Source organism: Botryllus schlosseri, chromosome 3 (assembly GCF_051294905.1).
Source record: "Botryllus schlosseri isolate E-star chromosome 3, Bs_hap1, whole genome shotgun sequence".
NCBI lineage: Eukaryota > Metazoa > Chordata > Ascidiacea > Stolidobranchia > Styelidae > Botryllus > Botryllus schlosseri.
Window position 1 is genome coordinate 9,136,778 of NC_137238.1, and position 21,201 is coordinate 9,157,978.

The 21,201-nt window shown below is 43.1% G+C and overlaps 1 protein-coding gene and 2 long non-coding RNA genes across 4 annotated transcripts in view; 1 reads left to right on the forward strand and 2 right to left on the reverse strand.

Annotated features, from left to right (window-relative positions):
• Positions 1-21,201, forward strand: part of LOC145434828 (ARF GTPase-activating protein GIT2-like) — a 336,581-nt gene that overhangs the window by 19,648 nt on the left and 295,732 nt on the right. The gene's annotated exons all lie outside the window — the stretch shown is intronic.
• On the reverse strand, positions 4,106-9,194 carry LOC145435733 (uncharacterized). The gene is made up of 4 exons (XR_013913983.1): positions 8,872-9,194; positions 7,601-7,776; positions 7,453-7,532; positions 4,106-4,665 (listed from the first exon to the last, which is right to left on the reverse strand). It is a non-coding gene; the product is annotated as an uncharacterized LOC145435733 (long non-coding RNA).
• Positions 17,628-21,201, reverse strand: part of LOC145434879 (uncharacterized) — a 44,702-nt gene continuing 41,128 nt past the window's right edge. The window contains exons 2-5 of one of the 2 annotated variants that reach the window (XR_013913605.1): positions 18,565-18,612; positions 18,242-18,339; positions 18,021-18,182; positions 17,628-17,934 (exon numbers count right to left, since the gene is read on the reverse strand). This is a non-coding gene — a long non-coding RNA (uncharacterized LOC145434879). The remainder of the gene's footprint in view (positions 17,935-18,020; positions 18,183-18,241; positions 18,340-18,564; positions 18,613-21,201) is intronic. The other variant, XR_013913604.1, reaches the window with a different exon arrangement.

A 21,201-nucleotide genomic window follows, 5' to 3' on the forward strand; every position in this document is an offset into this window, starting at 1 on the left:
ACCTCCCGCACTTCTTATTTCACCTGAATCATGTCATTGTTGTGTTTTGACGATAAAAGTAGCACTTCCTTTTTGTCTCTCCATTTCATGACTAGGAAGTGACCACGTCTAGCACTTTTGGTGTCCCCTTTATTTATACCAAGTTTTCTTTGATCATAGGTGGGAGTCCTAGTGCCAACGCCGATGATGTCGGCGCGTGTAAAATACGTCGTACAGCGCCACACTGGTGTGATAACGATCGGTGTATAACTCGTAGCCTTTGCCGGAATATTCATCAACCATATCGAGGACGAGTTGTGCAGTTCTCCCTGGACCATAGTCGTGCGATAATTTGCCAGTCGCTATTGAAAATTTCAGACAGTATCCACTTCGTGACTCGCACAACTGGAATAGTTTTATACCCCATTTTTTGGCTTTGAAGGATTATACACCTTGAAAACTACACGGCCACCTTGAAAACTACACGGCCTTTGAAAGGGCATGTGTCCCTTCATCCAAACTGAGTTCATCGAGGACGAGTTGTGCAGTTCTCCCTGGACCATAGTCGTGCGATAATTTGCCAGTCGCTATTGAAAATTTCAGACAGTATCCACTTCGTGACTCGCACAACTGGAATAGTTTTATACCCCATTTTTTTGGCTTTGAAGGATTATACACCTTGAAAACTACACGGCCACCTTGAAAACTACACGGCCTTTGAAAGGGCATGTGTCCCTTCATCCAAACTGAGTTCCTTCCTAGGGACAAATTTGATAAATGTTTTATTATTGGCCTCAGTTTGAATAAAGGATCATGCCCTTAATTGCCACTGGAAATGTAATGGGCATTGTCATTGCAATGCAGAAAAGACATGATGCCGGAAAATCGATTTCTGGACAAGACACCTGGGAAAAAAAGCATTTTTATGTAAAATAATATTGGACCAGTACTGCCGAATTTCGGGTTTTACATCTATGCCCATAGCCAATACCACAAAGAATTTTTTTATTTCTGTTACAGTTGTTGGTCGCCTTATGGGTGCATAGCTATGGGGCTTGACAGTAGCACCATTGCCTATTTAAACGCCTTCAGCTACCGTTGTGTTGGCCGCACGACGGCTCGTGCGGCCAACGGCGCGCGGAGGTGACGAACGTCGACAGTCTGCGGCCACTGATGGGAGCTTCTACCCATCAGACTGGTTGATCGGATAGCCCATCTTGTCCGTGAGATTGCCCATTCGCGAAAACGAAGGCTTCTCGATACCAGTTTCGCATCTTGTACATTCCCGCACCGCTATGGCGAAATCAGTGCATATATGGTACCGCCTAATGAAGCAAATGAGGCGTTGACACTGTCACGCCCAAGAGCATGATGATTCCTGATCATACAATCAGATGGTCCGTAGGTAGGGCTTCGCTGTACCTCAACACCAGGCATGATTTTGTCGAAAAATGCCAAGCTATTCCAGCCGTACCGTGATACTCACTGCAAAACGTGAAAACTCCGAAACTTGCGCTGAGAGTGTAATCAAAAAAGACCAACGAAACACATCCCGCTAAAGTTTGCATTTTGTTCGTGGACCTGAAAAGACGTAACATAGGACCTGAGAACACGTAAAATATTTTTCTGAAACCAAGTATTTGTAAGGCGTATATATACATCAGTGGCCGGGAACCTATGGCTCGCGAGCAATATATGGCTCTTTTCGGCATAAAGTATGACTCTTTGCGAAAATTCTAAGTTTGGTAAAAAAATCTTAATTTTTGTGCATGATTTATCAATGTTGCAGCAACTTGTTATTAAATCTTCAGGACGACCAGTATAATTCTTCTTGTGGCAGTATAAACATGTCTTTGAGAGGTGAATACAGTGTCGTATTGTGGGTTATGGGCTCGGACCCCGTTTCAAAATCCTCGAATCTAAGTTACTGTCACGCCTGCGCGGATTGCACGATGCGTTGTTTGCTCAATGAGAATAGCAGACGAGGCGACGCCTGTATGACAATGCAGTTTTCAAATACACATTGCCTTACTGATCTACGGCGAGAAATGAACTTCGTGGAAGTGAAATTCACGATTAGAAACAACGCCATAGTGATCCATGGTATTGATTGACAACTAGGGTTGGATTATCCGGATAACGGTTAACCGGTTAACCGCAGGTATTTTCACTATCTGATATCCGGATATTTTTCTGCCGGTTAACCGGATAAAAAAGAATCGTTGCTGATGCATTTTACACGTTTTAGTAAGCTTCAATAAGTCGTATTCAGTGTTGGCGCGGCCGATTAACGAGAAGCGTGTTGCCAATTAGCGAGATGCGTCTGTACACATCGCACAATGTAATGTGACGCGATCTCCTGCTGAGAAGATCGTTAAGTTAGGTCATTGATTGCCGCGCGCTCGGCTATCGTCTCTGGCCTGATTTATCGCGTCTTCAACAAGCCGATAGTTCCACTGGATTGAAGAATCGCATCTGCAATAGGCCATGTGCAGTGTACCTGTACACACTATTCCATCGCTGGCCTGGACAATCGCATCTTCATTGGCTTAGTGCTCACGATATTATCGTTGACCTACACAATCGCATCTGCAATAGACCTACGTACGATATAATCGCTGGCCTAACCATCTCGGACCCAGCATGCCATTGGCTCCTATCTCTCGATGGCTTGTGACGATATGCCGTTAAGTGTATTCTAATTAGTGATTCTGAGAGTGACACCGCGAAACTGAATGACATCGAATGTTCGCAAAAATGTGCGTGCGTGCAAGCGTAATTGATTTCCGCTGATGATTAATTCGAAAAAAAATCGAAACCCCCTGATTTTATTTCAATCCCCCTACATTTTCGGCTGGCTGCGTGCCTGATCACGTGAATTAGAGCGAGGTACCATGTCGGCATCAATTCCAGTATCAGCTAGTCGTCCTTCTAGTACTCCAAACCTAAACATAAGGATGGTCAAAAGGATGTAAAGCCGTTGAAGTTTCCGGCGTACGACCTGCCAACCTTTTGACTCTCTACAAAGCGCTGCTTTCTATTCAGCCCACTTCTGTGGAAGCTGAAAAAGCATTCAATGAACGTGGACTCTTTGTTACAAAATTCCGGCCCCGGCTACAGGATCCCACAATTTATGCATCTGTGCTTTAAAAAGAGGGCATTGCAGAAGCAGTGAACATTAAATTTGCGTGGTTTTTCTTGTATTCGCTCATACTGCGCGCGTAGGTAGGTACTCTACAATAACACTGTGTAATGATTTTGCGATCCGTTTTACATGCAGACCTAATGAAATCGATTGTCCCACTCAGCAGTTATTATCCGGTTAACCGGTTAGATAAATTCCAAAATATCCGGATATATCCGTTATCCGGATAGTGAAAATTATTGATATCCGAACCAACCCTATTGACAACGTAGCTTTGTAGTTGCTGTTCAAATGTAGGCGTGTGACACAACGTTGTGTTACTGCCGAATACTTAAAGAAATCGAATCGGAATCGGTGTGGCTATTACATTCAATTTTATTTTTAATATTTTATTCCGCATGAATTCATGAAATGAAATATGCGATACGAATTAATTTAATCGCGACTTCGGTCTAAGAGCCGTTTCTGGAGTTATCGAGGTTGCTGATTTCGAATATCGTATTCGTGATTAGAGATTGGATCTTATACCCCTAAAAAAACTCAAAAAATTACTGTATTTACCATTGAATATTTCACTTGGCAAGAAGAAAATCATAGTAACTACCCAGCAAACACTCGATGTCCAGTTGACTTCCGGTGGAATCGCTGGCAGGACATCCTGTTACTTCCGGCCGTTACCTCCCTGGAGTGGGTTTATCGACAACTAGAGACGTCCTGTCCACTCGCTGAGTACGTCCGCAATGACGTGCTGTGGACATGGAGAGACTCGTCATGGACGCGTCTGACCTAGCCTGGACGTCACGTGGTTCCCTATGGACACGCCTGACGTACTGTGGACCTGACGTCACTCCCTATGGACACGCCTGACGTACTGTGGACATGACGCCACTCCCTATGGAAGTGTCATTCGCCCCCTTCATCATCTACACTCCATACCTGGTTCAACGCCTCACGACTAACAACGTGGGATACAACATCATATCAGCTCACACACAGCGTATATTGGGTGAATGGGGAATGAAACTGGCAAAATACAAATACGATATTGGTTATTATCAACGAAACTACAACTATCTAATTTACGAAACACAAAATGTGAAATAAGGCTAGAACTACTACCACTTAACAGAGTCAAGGCTGAAGTGAAAAATCATATTGCGACAAGCAATCACAGAAAATGTGTCACAGGAGTTTAACAAACAGCAACTGCTAATACCACTCAAACTATTGACAAACACTTAAAGTAAAAAAGCATTAATTACATAAAAAAGGTGTCACAGGAATATAAGACAATGCAACTGTTGGGACAACTCGAAGCTAATGGAACAGTCCATGAGCAAAAAATTGATTAGATTTAAGAATGGTATCACAGGAATAAAGAAACCGCAACAATTTAAAACGAGCATTACAAATAGCGTTCAGTAAAAATTCACTCTGCAAGAATTAAATCAATGCACCGTTTGCTGATGTTGAGTGCCTATTCTTTTTCTTCGTCAATCACATGTGGTTGCACCAAAACGTTTTTTTCCCGGCGCTTGCGGCTGAAATATATACAGCAATGTCAGTGAATTCTGTATGTTGCCTATTTCTGCTCGAAGTAGCCTTGGAAAGTGCTACATATACTTCACTACAGATTTACGTTACTTACCGGTATATGTCTGCTTGAGAACTAACTCCTGTTCGACGGAGATCACTTATTCAATTTACTCGAGTAGTTATCAACTTATATTTCTACTTCCACTTGAAATAATTTTGACATACCTTGAAAATTGCTACTTCTACTTCAGTTGAAATTTATGATGTTACTTCTACTTCAGCTGAAGTACCAAAAACGACTACTTTTACTTCGGCTAACCATGTTCGGACCATTACATGGTAAAAGAATGAAACATTACAACCAAATCTACCCTTCTCAAACTACTCGAGTACCTTTCAACTTCAATTTTAACTTGGAGTAGTTTTAAATACTTCGTAAATCATTACTTACATACTCCAGCATAAATTCCTGTTACTTCCACTTCCACCAGAGTCCCAACCAATGTTCCCTCTAAGCCGCGCACATGCGCAGTGCTTTCACGGTCCCCGCGCACAGAAAATCTCAGTTGAGCACAAAAAATTTGAAGTGCTGACCCTTTTTTTAGTCGTTACGCACTGTTTTTCAAGGGTCTGCGCAGTGAGTTGGTGAGTGTGCGCAGACCCGTCAAAAATTAGAGGGAACATTGGTCCCAACGTTGAATACTTCAATTTGTTAAATGCCACTTACGGTTATATGCTAAAATCAAGCGACACCTAGACCAAATTTACGACATCACACTAACTGCTTCCATGAGGTAGGTTTAACATGTCTTGTAAACCACTACATATACTTCACTAGAAATTATGTATTACTTGAGCAGTACTGACTACTTTTACTTTGCCTACCCATGTTGGCAAGAAGCCACATTCCATTACATCAGGGCTGTCAAACATACAGACCGCCCAGCAATTCTGCGTAGATTGAACAATGCTTGTTTGATGCAATGCAACGTATGAAATTTCCGTAAGAAATACTTCCATTAAATAATCCCCCAACACTGCAAATATCGAGTGCGGAAAAAATGCATATTGCGTTCCGAGTTCTATGAAAAAATTACCAAAAACAGAAGCACAAACGCCAAAACGGAACTGATACATGCAAGTTACATGGTGAAGACAATAGTTTCACAAAAATATAATTACAATATCTGTGGTCGCACTAGTGCATGACAAAAGACTCAAATGATCCCTGGCCTTGGGGGAAACCTGAATCGCTATTCAAGACGATGAAGAAAACTTCAACGTTCACGTTTACAGTTACATACTTTGTCTACCTCAACGCATACCCAGGTTTGCCGCAGTGTTGAGTAAATTATAGGTAGCATAGAAAAATACCGACTTACATCATTGTGGGAAGAGCTACTGTTTCATTGATTTTAACTGTATTTTGCCGCCAAATCACCATATTATTGATAATTCCATTGTTTGCGAATATAGCACAGCTAGAATAGAACCTACATGATCCGCAATCACGAAATTTTTTTAAAGTTAATGAATGAATTCGGGCAATAATAATGTTGCATATATTGTGGGTCGCCTCTGTATACCGCTGGGCTCAATTGACCAGATCTGTATACAGGGCTTAATTGACCAAGACATGAATAATCGAAGTTTTCAATGAACATGAGTCTATCATTTTGCGCAAAGGTTTCATCAACGACAATTTTTCAGCGAGTGCAGGCGCGAAGTCGCATGTAGGACAACACGTTCTCACATAATTGCGAATATAGTTGAGATCAATTCCGTAGATTGGGCGCATATTTAATTTTCATGAGAGGGAAACAATACTAGAAAAGATAGAAATCGAATGACAATAAATCGCGCGAAGCGCTAAGAAAAATATCAAGTCAAATAAATCTGCGACGAAATATTCTACTTTATGTTCATATACGAAAATGTGGATGGCCCCTGGCTACGCCAATGCGTCGGAACTGATATTTTCGTCATCAACATCCCAAAGTTTGCGGCCAGGCTAATCAAATTTTCGGTGTGCCTTGCAAGCTCACAATAAATTACCTGCCTAATTTATTTTTTTGATATTACAATTCATATCGATAATCAACTCGCGGGCCATTGAAAACCTTCTCGCGAGCCACGGGTTGGCTACTCCTGACCGAGAATAAATCTACTCTATGAAACAAATTACAAGATTTCTTTCTAACTCAATTTTCTGCTTGTACTGGAAGCAGCTTTTACATGCCTTATAGATCTCTACACACACATGATTAGAAATTTGATGCTTTGCTTGGGTTCCAATGCTGATCATCTTCAACATAAAGATACGCGCTAGTCAACATGGATATACGTTGACTGCCTATATTCAGAAATAGTCACGATTTCGTGGCAAGATGATGGTAAAACCTTGACCAAATTTACTTCTCAAAATTTCTTGAAGACTTATCAACGTAATTTCTTATTTCCGCTTGTAGTTTCAACAGAATTTTAGGATATCACTTCTACTGCTACTGGAGTACCAATGCTGATATACTTTCACCTTGACTATACCTATATTCGGAAATGGCCACTTACGATTACACTCTAAAGAATTCCACAATTCGGGCTAATCCACTTCTTGATGCTCGTGCAATTTTCTTAATATTCTACTTCCACTTGAGCACTCGCTCACGACTGCTACTTGAACTTGAGCAGAAATGTATGATATGATGCTGCGATTGATTGAGTAGTGAATACCAACCCTAAATTCTTTAACCACCTTCGGTTTAATCAAATTGTATCGAAGCTATTTATTTTACCTTCGTTTGCTATCCAACTTTAATGCCGGGGCCTGGCGCCACAATTGGCATTGTTGATGAATGGATTTCGCATCCGGTGCCTGAGAATAGATTCTGATTTTGTACATTGATTTTTGCATATGATAGGTAGGCCTACCATTCAACTTACAGAAAATGATATTATACAGGCACCACCTTGTTTCGTGCTCTTTCTTTTTTGTCGAGTTGAAGCCCATGCTGTATTTTAGTACTTCATTATGTTGGCGGTACACTACACACTCTATAATGCGTTCTTCGTACAGTCTGCTTGACGTGGTCATCACCAATGGCAGACATTGCTGATATCTAGGTAAAAAATCAGAATGGTTAAGTATTGAAGTCATCTGACAGTACGCGAAACAAAAACAAACCGATGCTGGTGCAAGCATGCTGCCTATAGTGCATTTACACACTAATCAGTTATCAGGTTATTGTTGGCGAGTATATTGGCTACTGTGAATCACCCAGAATATGATTACATCATCAATGGTATTTCGATAATTCATTTTGATAGCCGAGATTCGCTGGGCGATATAGGTCAAACCGCGGCTCTGAGTTGAGGGTTTGATTGCGGCACATGCATTTCCTCAACTTGAAGAGGGAGTCATCACAATCCTAAATAATACCTTCTATCCCGTTTAGACAATATGCTTGTATATTAACATCAGTTACCTTATCGTTACTGGAAAATTTACACGGGTGCGGCTATATACAGGGTGAATTTGGCCACGGCAAGAGCGTATCATGTACTACAAAGGTGCATAGTCATTAACAATGAACTTGATAATTCAATCATGGTATCCTATCAAAGTATGACTTGCACTTGTTCATAATCAATTGCTTATATTGGTTGTATATGGGACATACTATTCAGTAAATGTACTCATTTTATCAGGTTTTCGAAGGAAAAGTCAGCAGAATACTTTCAGCAAGAGTTGTTAATTGGGAATAATCCACAATGGCGGCAATCAATCTCAGGCGCAACCAAACTAGTACAATCCATATAGAGTTAGCCAGTGATCAAGCAATATATAAATGCCTTATTACATAAATTATAAATTACTACAGTATATGACCTCGCGAATACATAAGATATTTTTATCACTATCTTGAGGAACATTCAGTCTACCGACCAGCAAAACATTGCTGTTGGAATGAATCAGGAAATAGGTGTTTATGGCGTTTCAATCATATTGCAGCGTGTTTACACTTCACAGTATGGCGTATCTGCATTCCAAGAAATAACGAGGCGTAACAAACTATGAATGTTCTACCATATATTGATATTGAACACAAACTATCAACGAAAAAGGAGAAGCTAAATTACGGTCACAAGAAGTGTATACGAAAGTTTAGTCTATTTACGCATCATTCTATATCAATATTAATTAGAGCTCTTACCATTTCAAACTGTTTCACTGTTGGAGCGGTTCGGGCAGAGTTTCTGAATCAACAACAGACAGCAAGTCTTCAGCTTTCGCTTCGTACAGCTTCTCAATCTAATCAATGACTAATGACTGTTTTGTCAGCGTCCATTATCTTTAAGAAACTCGCCGCATCAGTCACACAGACATCAACTCAGATTCAAATACCAGATGCACGCGCCGTCGCGCTACACTGAGCAGGTATCACGTGACGGAGAAGGAAGAAGGCTGTCTGGTTTTCACAATAGAGCCGCGATTGTAGAGATACCAGACTTGACGTGTTGTGTGCTACGAATGGTCATGGCGTATCATGCTTATTGAATCACGTTGTGATGCCGCCACATGCATCACAATTTCACTTTGATGCTCACATATGTTCTTGTATTTCACTATATTGGGATACATATTCAGAACACGTATTTCGCCATGATGTGCACTGTGCAGTTGTGCAGGTGCAGGTGCACGCTTGGGTCCTGCTATATGCCTCTTTATAGTTCGGCTTATTAACTATTTCATCAAATCAATACAACGCACGATTGCGATAGATTTTTAAAAAACCAGTACACTAATAAATGGCTATATAGCCTATATGTCTTACGATTTTATCCGCGATATGTGCATGTGCAGTGCATCCAGCACCGTAACTGCCGCATCCCAAACCCCCCAATTAGGGGGGGGGCCGAGCTCGAAGGGGGCCCAAAATTATTTCGTGAATTAGCATAAATCATAGCGTATTTTTTGAAAATTTATGCAAAATTGTTCAAAATTTTTTCGCGCTGCGCGCGAATTCAAGCAGCCATTTTTCTGTATTATTGGATATTGGGCCATTACCGCGCCACGGCCCACCAAGACATACAATCAAGTTTTAGGCCATATAACATGCGACTCCAAGAAGTGTGCCAGAACGATCGGTAGCGAGAAAAGCTTGGCCGAAAAGGTCTATGCCCTTATGCAGACCGAAAACTTCGTTATATAGGCTATACAAAATACATATAGGTTTAATTGTCCATAGGCTCCTGAATGACTGGCGCCGAATGTTCCTGTCTTTGCAATCTGAACCTCACGAGACAATTACCATCCCGCTGGGGAAAATTTTATGCCAGTGAAGAAATACCAATTTGAAATCGTGTGCGTCTCTTAGTTTAGAAGCCTACGTTTGGCCGATTCTATATTTTTTGATATAGCAGACTGGAAGTCACGAAATAACACCATAACGAAGTCATATCAACGGGTCCGCCCGCCCGAAGATGTTTAGTCAATATTTACGTTTTCAAGACACTTCACTCAGCTCAACCGGTAAATCTAATTAAGTGAGTAGAGAGGACAATAAATTGATAGCATAATATATATGCAATCACCGATCTGATTGACCGATTTTATCATAAATTATCGAAAATTTTCGCGCCTCGCTTTCGCTCGGCTCACAATACAGTACATATAATTTCGTGACAAACGCGAACAACGTGATGGGTGCCTGACGAGGTGCTGTTTAATTATTATTGAGTGGTCCTACTTTTTCAAACACACCTCACTCAGCTCTACCGGCAAATCTGATTACGTCAGCAGAGAGAAGATAAAAATTGATAAAAAATACGCAATTCCCGATCATACTGACTGATGAAATCATAAATTTTCCGCGCTTCGCGCGCTTAGGCGACAAAAGCTGATTCACTAAACAAAGTCCCGAATTGTAAGATGAATAGTGGTAAACAGTGTATCGCCGGAGGGGGGGTCTGGGGGGCATAGCCCCCCAGAAGTTCGGTCTATAACCCTATGGGGGGCCCAAGACCAAAGTTTTGGGGGGGGCCTGACGAAGTGCTGTTACGGCCCCGAGTGCATCCCACATGGGGATGAATAATGATAATATGCCATTTTGAACACAGAGAGAGAGAGAGAGAGTCTTTATTTTGAACAAGCCAGCTTGACTCCATGAAAACGATATCCAAGTAGGGGCATCCTGATGAACTCCCATGTACGTGGCATCCAGGTGACATACTACCATGACATCCTCTGGAATATTCATTGGTGACGGAAATAGGAATATTCTAAAAATTTGTTCCACTGGAAGTCACCTGGAGTTACATAACTGGACGTCCAATTTGTGACAAACTGAGCAAGTCCTCAGTAACTAACCTTGGGAGGTGGGACGAGTTGGAACAATTGTGGACATACCAGTAAATCCATGGGATATCGGGTGTTTGCTGGGTATTTTTTTTCACTGCACCTAAATAGATAACTATTGACTATGAAGAACCCTCATGTCGTCCCCATGGGTTATCTCCAGAACAAGAGCCAATCTGAGAAAAAACTTGAGTTCATTTTCGGAATTAGCGTCCTTCAGAACCACCAAACTAAACCCCCGCTCCCTTTGTATGCCTAAAACTATGTGTTGACCATTGTTATCCGTAGGGCAAGTTTTTGCAACTTTTTTTACAGCTTCCGGCAGCTTCCTAAATACTCGTAAGATATGTAGAATGCCGTGTTGAGCTGTTTGAAGGAATCTTCTGAAGGAATCTTATAGTGCAACTTTTGTCTATTTTTTCATGCAACATTTTCCTATTTTGCAATATTATCCAACTTTTTCAAGTATTTTCGATTCTGGCGGAATACACGGCCAAATTCGACTGAAACACCGTAAATCAGTACAGAAGTAACGCTTTTACGGGAGCTTGACCGGAAAATTGACCTTTTTTTCGTCAACCGAGCAAAATGTGGTCTTTTAGTGCATAACTTTGGTGAAAAAATGAATGCAACTTTCCACGGATTTACTGCAACAAAACTTGTCCTAGTTATCAGTTATTATAAATTCTATGCTACTTACGATGAATTGCGCTTTGCTATTCCCGGCCGTGCCTCACCAATGCCTTACCTCCCCTTCCACGCTATATTTTCGACCAATAAATGGTAAGTTGCGTGATTTTCATATTAAAAATGTTCAAAATCTAGTAGACAGGTAAGGCGATATCGCCTTGCTTCTTATGCCTTAACTTATAACGCTCTTCAGCAGTGGTTCTCAACCGGGGATCCCGATGAGTCTGCGAAGCATTTTCAGGGGTTACTCGTATAATTTGATCATTTAATTTTTAATTTTCTAAATTAGGAAAATCATGTGCCAATTTCGCTTCATAACTATCACTTTTGTATTCACAACAGCAGAATTCTTCTGCAGCTATCATGGCAGTCAAAACTCGTGATACCTTCAATTTTTTTTAACCAACCCCATATATACCATGTTACCATGGTTCCGACCCTTATATACCATGCTACCATGGTTCCGACCCTTATATACCATGCTACCATGGTTCCGAAAGGGTTTCATTCGACAAGACATTGCAGCATGAGCAGTTGAGCACATTGTACAGACATAATAACCATATCGCAGAATTATTTTCGAATATTATCGGCTAGTTGTTTCGGACTTTTCTGGATAGTTTTGACCAGACGTGACTTTGACTTCCAAGTCGAAAGAAAAAATCGTCAGATCGACAACCAAAACGGACAGTGTACCCCTTGTTATAGGACTGGTAGCACTCTGAAGTTGTTCTGTCAAAGGACCAAGCAAATATAAACCAGCCAACTCTAGGCCTTCATAAAGGCTACGCCCTAGATGTATCTGGTTCCGCTGCACAATTATGATTCCTCAGGAAATATATTCTATTCGGACAAGATTGTTCGGATTTGCATGGATATTTGGATGCGATTGTTCGGATTCGGAAGGATTGCTCCCCAGAGACTTGAGGTGTCGGGGGGATTCGGATTCTCAGAAATCACTATCCGCCCATCACTGATCCATAATACGGTAGTAAGTACCTATGTCAATCATCCCCCGAGCAGGTTTTTGAATGCAACGGGTCAACGCCTTCTGAAACTAATCAAGTGCAACGATCTCTTACATGATGGTAGAGAACTTATCGCCGGCATCGCCTCGTCTGAAACGGCCTTTACGGTAGACAGATGAGCAACGAATACATCCAAAAACGGTATCGAATAGTTATTCCCTTTTTCAACAGTAAACTTCAAAGAAGGGTGAAGGTTATTTAATTTGACCAGAAACAAATCAGCTTTATTAATAAACATGAAAAAGGTGTCATCAACATAGCATTAGTACATCAATGGCCGATCGGTACTATCCAACAATCTCTTTTCATAAAACCCCGCAGATGTCGATTGGAGAACCCATAGCAACACCATCTGTTTCTACATCTTGTTATTAAAACGGAATTCAACGCCGCAAGTCGCATAATTTTTACGAACATAGATTTGGAAAATGGCGGAGATGGGACCCTACATTCTATTGTCAGGTACGAGGCAATCTTTCCCTTAACGTACCGCACACCACACTTTTTGATCCACACCACACTTTTTGATCCAATCTTGTCATGTTATAGCCTCGCCGCATCGTAAGGAGTTAGTTGTTTACCTTTCAAACGGCACACTTTTTGATCCAATCTTGTCATGTTATAGCCTCGCCGCATCGTAAGGAGTTAGTTGTTTACCGTTCAAACTTCACGAGTTGTTTACCGTTCAAACTTCACTTCGCCACGTCTCTTTAAAAATCCTACAGCAGATTAAAGACGACTCTTGATTCGTGATAATCGCGATATTAGATAAAAAATTGATAACTTCACTTTGCTTGAAAGTCATACGCCAAGGTGCACAGTTCATGTAGTAATCCGGTTCGGGAGCCACACGGTCTGGACTTCTACTATGGAGAGCAATGGGTGTACCCTTGAAGCAATGTTGGAAGCGGCCAAAAAATCCTTCCATTCCCCAATTCAATATTACGTCGCTAACAAGCTCAACCCGCTAAATCACAAGAAATGGAATAGCTCGAAGCAGATATTATCGAAACCAGTTTATCATAATACATTCGCAACAAAATATGAAGTTGATGAAATGAAACGTAAATAATATCATGAACGAATTGGTACTCGTGAAATTGCGACGAATGACTAAGCGAAAATTACTCTGCTGCTGCACAATGGCTCTCGCGACACGATAAAACGAGAGAATCGCGCCTGTCTGTGACAAAACCATGCACACCAAGTCGCCAGACTACGTAACAGAGCGTCGGCGAGTGGGCTGCGCAAATTTCAACTTGTCGTTAGTTGCCCTGGTCCGTGCTCAGTCGTGGTAGCGTCGGAACTTCAGATCTCTAGTCGAGGTCGCCATTGCGTAGTATTTTCAGGTGTATTATTTGAAGAATTTTCCTCATACTGCGGTGAAGGCTATATGTAATGGTGCTATTTTTTATGTCGCTGGTAACAGTAGCGGCATAGTCGCGTACCGGTTGTGTATAGCTCGAAAACTCTGTTGTGTTGTGTTGTATTATTATTACCGGTAGTGTAGTTCTGAAGCGCTGTACACCATTATATTATTATTGGATGTTTGATATCATGGATCGGTGCAGAATGCACAGTGATTAGGTTATTTAAAAACTATAATTTCATGCTAATCAAATTAAGCTCAATTCATCAGGACCGAACATCAACCGTCTGCTTAACAATTTACATTGGTGTAATTTGATGGATTCACTGACAGTAGTTTTTAAACCCTGATAGAAACCTATCAGGGTTTAAAATTACTAACAAATTTAGCTTCATAATGGATCGCAGGCGAAAAAAACTTTGAACACCACTCTAAAGGCCTGTGTTGCGTATAGTCTCTTCGGATATTTTTTCCGAGTTTCGAGAGGTCTCTGAAACACATAAACAACACTAACCTTTCTGCAAGTATCACGCATTCAGCCTGTTCGCGTTTTCCAATTTAAGATATTGTGGGACAGGTGGGCTTTTTGTAACAGGCCGCTTCAAAAGACAAAATTGACTAAGTCAAGAAAATGTTGAACTATAGAGGAAGGCACCTGTCGTGGCTGGGGAAAAATAACTTGTTTTAAAAAACCTGGAGTCCTCACACATCAATTATACAAAAACAGCTCTAAAGTATGTACTTTAGATACTTATACTAGCAACTAGCCAGACCATAAAGTACAAAGAATTAGCAAAATGGAAGAGATGTGACGGATTAGGTAGAGCTTATCAAAAAATCAACACAGAAAGAAGATTGAAAAAACAACAACACTAAATAAGTCTACAACAAGCTGAACCACTACCACGATACAACAAGTTGAACCACTACCACGAACACCAAGAGACCCAGACAGCAAGCTGGGAAAAACACACCCATAATAATTTCTTATAATTTAGTAGCAACGATGACAACTCATCTTGTGCTTGGAAGTGTTTGCCTTTTCTCTGCGGGTCGCAAAGGTGCTGGCATTTTTTATAGTGGCAATCAGCTTGTGAGGCCGCGAGTGGTGCTGATCTATTTTTAGTGTTACTTACTAAGTAGCGAGGTACGCTCATATCAAAGTGCTCGAGTGTTGTTTACAGTCGATCAAAATGAGTTTCAACAGAATATTTTCGTTCAAACGGCCATGTGACTCATGTAACTCATGTGATGTTTCAACTGTGATGCAGCAAATGTGCTTCATATAATCTACCTTTGCTAGGAACATTAAAAGCAAGCAAACAAATGTCTCGCAAGCAAACAAATGTCTCAGAGTACAAAGAATTGTAAAAGCGCTACAGGATAAAACAGCAAATTTTAGCACCTGAAAAGCTAAACACATCAAAATTTGAACAAATCAAACAGCACGATAACCCATTTATTGGGCACTACGATATCCATGACTAAAGCCGATTTCTGCCAAATTTATTGGGCACTACGATATCCATGACTAAAGCCGATTTCTGCCAACTCGGTAACATTAATTTTAGCACCCATGGGCGGCATCCCAATCGATATTTTTTTAATGGTGCCCATCAGATCGAATTTCGGCAGTATCTTCGGATGCTTGAAATTCAGTTCCGGGGTCAGCTGTTGATGGCCATCTGAAAAAACTCGTCGTTATCGAGGCCGGTGAGCAGCGGTCCAAAAATTGAGAGCTGCGATTTGAAGGGGCAGTGCTGAGTGACAGTCACGTAAGACGCTATTGGATTTTTGGAGACGGCTACTTGTAAGTAGGGGCACAATGGATTTCAGTACTCTAATTTGAATCAATCATCTGCCGTTATAATTTGAATCAATCATCTGCCGTTAATGTGTTGATTAGGCGATTGGTGATTGACCAATGGTTCTCGACTAGTGGGCCATGTCAAAAAAGGTTGAAAACTAAGGAACCCTGTGATAGACAATATTGCTCATTTCGAATTTGAGTAGGAAAGTCTCCGTATCCAGTTGATAATAATTGCATCGCCTTCAATATTGAAGGAATCAATTTCTTCTTCTTTTATTGATGTCTGGACGCCCGACATGCGTTACTGAAAACAAATTAAACATTGTTAGAACTGAAAAAATATATCAAAAACGGCAACGCTGCATTGCGTTGACACCGTTACACGGCTATGGAAAATTTTAGAATCCACTAATTTACCTAAGGTATAATTTGTTGGAAAACTTTCGGCCCCGCATACGTCAGACCGCCTCCAACCCATCCACGCGTGCTGAACGTATCTAGCCCCAACACGTGACCCGACCCGGTCAAATCTGCTGTCCACGTGACCAGGACGCAGACGTCCGTACCTCGTTCGGCCCGATCGGACTGGTACGAACGGAGACAAGCGCCAAAAACTGTTCCCACAATTTTATTCAAATAGTTGAAAAAGTGATTTTTCCGTGTTAAACGTGAATAGTACAAATGGTTTTATTTAAAACAAACCGCGTTTTAAAACTTTGTTTTGAACAGTATTTTAAAAAAAAGTTTATTGAAGAAAAAACAGAATTTTTTTTTTTCAAGTTGTAAAATCATGCCAGAATTGTGTAAATATTTTACAAAAACTATGTTTTATGATCCTACGGACAATTACCAGCAGATTTAGCCGACGTATATCGATATGGGATGGGTGGAACTAGAGATGGTGTGAACGTGAGTGAGGTTCACGTTCGCGTTATGTGTGTGAACCTCAGAAATTTAGAGGTCCACGTTCACAAGACCATGCGTGTAAGGTTGGGAGCGGTTGGATTAGCGCTGAAAGTCTTTAGATCCTCGTGCAGCGCCAACCATGGCGAGTCCCGACGGAATGCTGCTATAAGTCGATTCACCAGTATTACCATTTCGGGAACGTAAGGCGTTATAACCGCTGTCGATGTTTCCGGCACTGTATCCATCGTGACTGGCACGAAGTGAAAAGATGATATAATCTGGCTTCCTCACTTTAAAGACGCAGTCGATATTTTACCGCTACGTGCCTGTCAATAATAACGGACGGTATGATACGCGAGCCATAATCATTCCGATCGCGAACCCCTGGACAAGAAGCACGTGTCACTCGCGCGGCAACTGTTCCCATGTTATCCTTATGGGACTTTATGACGTCAGATCATACGGAAATACTTTCCGGAATGAGGTGTTAAGGGTATAACTCTGCTCGTAGGGGGGGGGGGGGGGATTCACGGTAGACCTATCTCCGTGACCGGGGCGACAAGATGAATCCGAATAAACCAGAATTAGCCGGATAGGACGAGCACGGCTCCGGCCAGACCCGGATAAAGGACACGGCGACGCTTGGCTACGCCTACGACACTTCATTAAAAGCTCTGAGTCTGACTTTGAGTTGTGTCAAAACCCAAAGTCAAACTAGGCGTAACACATGAAATCGCACGGCGCCTAGCAATCGCACGGCGCCAAGCATATGATAAAGGCTCGCTCACCTATCCCATAAGACAACTCTGCAACATTTGCGGGTAACAACATTTATTACCAGCGAAAATATAGAAAGATATCGAACACAATATCAAATATCGATGCTGTTTCCTATAAAATTTGTTTGATGAAGCGTAGTTTGGTTCTCATCTGATCGAACGTCAGATAACCCACCATCCATCACGTGATCTTTCACAACGCAGCTTTTCAGCGGGCGGAAAAAAGCTTTCAAACGCTCGTCGGTCAAGATTGCGGTGATTTGGTCGATCGAAAGGGTTGATTTGCCTCCCCGCTGCCGTATGCAAACGGTTTCCACTGGATTTTTGGTGTCATTGCCTTTAAATATGATTAGATATGAAAAATTCACAAACGCATGTACGTCACAGGCAAACTCATGTATGTCACGGGAAAGATTGTAACACCTTGTTGTAACATTACCGCGATGATAGTTCAATCGAAACTTGGGCACTCATCCGATTCGGAAATAATTTCTTCCTCGCCGCTCGGTTCGTTCCCGATAATTTCTTGATGGACCGGGTCAGCGTGTTGTACGGCGGCGTCTTCCACCACCGGCGAAACGGTGTCTTGAGGTGTAAATCGAATTAGATGGAGGTAGTTATAATTTTTAGACTTGTGGGCTAACCTTAATCCGAGCGCAAGTGCATCAACCGGATTTTCAGCACTTTTCTGCGCGACTCGGTCACTCATTTCCTCCGTTCTTCTCGCGCAAAGCGAAATGACCTTGAACAACACGACACAATTATTTCACGGTAAAAAGGCCATCAATACATAACAGCAATCTCACTCTAATTTTACTCCAGTTGTGTACCGTTCTCAAGTGTCTCACGCGCTGACCATTTGTAAAAAAAAATCGCACACAAAACAGGTTTCTTCCCGCACTCTCTTCGGCGTACGAACCCTTTTATTATTAGATTGAATTATTAATTGTCGACTGAATTAACTCACTTCGTGTCCTCAGTTGGCGTCTCCGCCGACGATAACGACGTACTTTGTCTATAAAACAGAAGATTCGCATCGATACATCTTATAGCTGGCGAACAGAGCGCAAAATTTATTTAAACCGGTCTCAACCGAAAGATATTTTAACACTGATTCCGAAAATGTAAATAAAATCTGGTCAGGGAACTGGAACCCCCCAAAAATCGACCTCAAAGTTCGAAATTTCCACTGTTCCGAGCAATAGGAGCGCCCGAGCTGAATGGTCGATTAACGCCTCGTTCTAATTGTGACGCCATTGAGCGTGTCGGCGACGTCTAACCGTGTCCTCCGTGACTCTCGGAGTATTTAGCGTCGTATCAATCGATGTAACGCGAATATGTCCCAATCAGAGTCGTTTTCTTCGTAGTGCTTTTTCAGATTTCGATAAATGATATGATTGCACTGAAGACTACGCATATCAATTTGAAGGGGCACAGCGCTCTAAAAATGATGTGGTCTCAAATTGAAGGTAAAAACGAACAAAAATTTTTGGACGCGGCCATTTCCTTCAGAAAGCCACCGTAATGGAGCTGCAATTTATTGAAATTTCTACAAGACCAGCTGCCGCGGCTGCTGAACCCGTTACATGGCACGATATCTTCACCGTCGCACTTGCTCGACGCGATTAGGCAGTCGAGGTGCATTGTGGAATTAGGCCTATATATGCTGTGGCAGTCGAGGTGCATTGTGGAATAAGCCTGTATATGCTGTGGAATATTTTCATGGCCAATTCATTCAACTGGAAAATAGTCTTCGCGCTACGCGCGATTTTATGTGAGTGAGCATTCTGATTATAAGACCCCCGCACTCCGCCAACCACCCCAGGACCAAACTCGCACAAGACTTCCTGGATTTTGCGTACAACCTTTGTACGACTGCGTACTCTACGGAGGGATATTTCCGAACCGGTGCCCTTGCTAGGGGGCTTCCTCGTTACCCAGGAGTTCGAGGGCGTGCTGGTCCCGAGGCGGTCCAGTAGACCCCCTGCGTGCGTCTTCAGCGCGGCTGCAAGGGTCGCCCCCCCGAGGTACGTCCAGCAATTAACTGATCCAGGACGCCTTCCTCACCAGGGTCCTCGGGTTCCAAGGGATCCACGTAGTCGTAGTTTCACGTAGTCGTTCATCCCAATCATCTAGAGCTTCGGCCGAACTAAACCGGCTTTGGGGTTCTTCATCCCCCATCGCCCGTTCCAACGAGACTTCTGTCGCCCCGGCCGCGGGGTCTTGAGTATCCGGTCGATTGGCCGCCCCGGCACTCGTGGACGCAGGGATCCCGCTAGTCTGGGGATCGGGGTCTGCTAGTCTCTCGGCCGCACTGCCTACCCCGGGGTGTTCGGGCCCATTTGCCGCTCCCGATGTCCCCGGTACAGTCGCCCCTTCTTCCTCAAGGGGGGGGGGGGCTGCTGGACGTACTCCATTGGCCGCACAGAGTTCACCCGAACTTGCGGGCCCTTGCTGAAGGGGCCCTTGGGGATGAAGTCCCTCGGCCGCACATCTCCCCGCCGAGTTGGGGTCACACACAGGACCTGTTGCCGATCAATCCGCCTCGGATTCCAACTTCAGCACACGCTCTATGTGCTTGGCGCTTTTTCTGTGACACCGAATGGCTTCAATGCTACACTCAAATCGGAGTGCCCTCCAAAAATCCTTGTAATCCACTTTCCCGCCGGAGCTCTTGAGGTGCAGTTCTGCACTGGCAAGAATCCGCTCCTCTTCGAGACACCACTGCTCCCTTTTGTTCGCGATCATCTCAACCGCTTCTGCCGCAAACGCCACCGGGTGGCTCCGTTTGCGGTGTTGCCCTCTGCCTTGGGGCGCGCCGAATGAACGGTCACAGGAACCGCACGCACGGGTATCCTTCCCGAGATCCAATCCCTGTGGTACAACTCCCTGGATCTTTATCGGACATCTTGCTATCTTTCTCGCTGTACTGCACTTCACTTTTGCTGAAATTCGCTTTCTTGTCTTGAATAAACTCTCAAACACAGATTCCAACTAAACTAGAGCACTGTAAAAGAGAGAGAGCATTCGGTGAGAGACGGGATAACAGTAGACAATCGACGGAGTTAGCCACCCACAATAGACCACCTGCAACGGAGGGCCGGGATCCCATCCCTTGCGGACATTTCGCAGTGAATGGGCCGGCCGTCAGGAGTGAGCAGGTTGGGGACACCAGAAGCCTCTGGTCCTACAGGCGTTCGGACCATCGCTCTTGGCGGGACAACACGGGCGCCTCCAGGAGACGAGTAGGCAGAGAGGAGAGCCCGTTCCTAGCACCTCGCGGCACTAAGGGGGCACTGCGGCCCTAACATCTGGTTCCTAGGACCTCACGGCGCTAGGGGGCACATGGCCCCTCCAGATTGGATTGACAGTGGGCCGTGGACGCCCTGGGTGTGGCGTGCCGTAAGCTCCGTCAGTCGCTAAGTTGAGGGAATGACGCCTGGGTGTGCGTCGGTTGTTCAGCTATGGGATACCGGCGCCTGGGTATGCGGCGGTATGGTGATTGAAGTCGGGTAATCCGATCGCGCAGTGCGATTACGTCTTTCCTTGTATCGATGCAGTACGTTAGACGTGACGTCAGATTAGGTTTTTACGTTAGGTACTT